This window comes from Palaemon carinicauda, unplaced genomic scaffold (genome assembly GCF_036898095.1).
Source record: "Palaemon carinicauda isolate YSFRI2023 unplaced genomic scaffold, ASM3689809v2 scaffold2027, whole genome shotgun sequence".
In the NCBI taxonomy this organism is placed as follows: domain Eukaryota; kingdom Metazoa; phylum Arthropoda; class Malacostraca; order Decapoda; family Palaemonidae; genus Palaemon; species Palaemon carinicauda.
This window is the reverse complement of record NW_027169621.1, coordinates 5,001-6,141: the sequence shown is the minus strand read 5'-3', so window position 1 is coordinate 6,141 and position 1,141 is coordinate 5,001.

The window sequence follows — 1,141 nt, the reverse complement described above, 5'->3', positions numbered from 1 at the left end:
AGGGTTAAGTTGAACATTGATCCAGACTTTATAGTATTTTATTCCGTCTCCAAAACTTTCTACATTTTAGGACTTTTCTCAAGTTATACAATTTATTATTAAGCAGAACAAAATTGACTTACTTGAAGCACTTTGGAAGTTTGTTCATCGTTTGTGATTTTCTATCTATTTTCAGATTTTGCAAATAGTTAGAAAGAAATATTTTCTAATGGCCAAACAGGATTTTTTTTTTCTAGTGGCTGAGCTAATAATAATAATAATAATAATAATAATAATAATAATAATAATAATAATAATAATAATAATAATATTATTATTATTATCATTATTATTGTTATCATAATTAATAATAATAATAATAATAATAATAATAATAATAATATTGTTATCATTATTATTATTATTATTATTATTATTATTATTATTATTATTATCAATAATAATAATAATAATAATAATAATAATAATAATAATAATAATGATAATAATTATGATGATAATAAAAATGATAATCTTAATAATAATAATAATAATAATAATAATATTGTAGATGATATAACACTACTATCATCTATATCAACGACAACAACAACAGCATGTTAATATAACAATAACATCATCTATAGCAACAAAATCAACCACAACAACTACAACAACAACAACAATAATAATGATAATAATAATAATAATAATAATAGTAACAAATATCATGACAGAACTATAAACAACATCACACAACCATCAAAATCTCGCCCATACCAAAATCTACAAAACCTAACCAACAACCCTTTGCCATACACGAATCAATGAACACATTTCTACAAAATAGCATCGAGCATTTCACCTTGAAAGCCAACAGCACCCACGTTTCCTGTGGCAACAGATTCGGTGTCGGTGCCAGGCAGAAATCACAAAAGAAATCACTTATTTGGCACCGAGTTGAGGCCCGGTAAATTTGCACGCATGGATTTCAAGGCTTCAAAAGGTCGAACTAGCAGCGAATGTTTTTGTATGTTGAATGTTTGGTAAGCAGCTCTTCTAGAAGAAGGACACTCCAAAATCAAATCATTGTTCTCTAGTCTTGGGTAGGGCCATAGCCTCTGTATGATTGGGTAGTGACGAAGTGTATATTATGTGAATT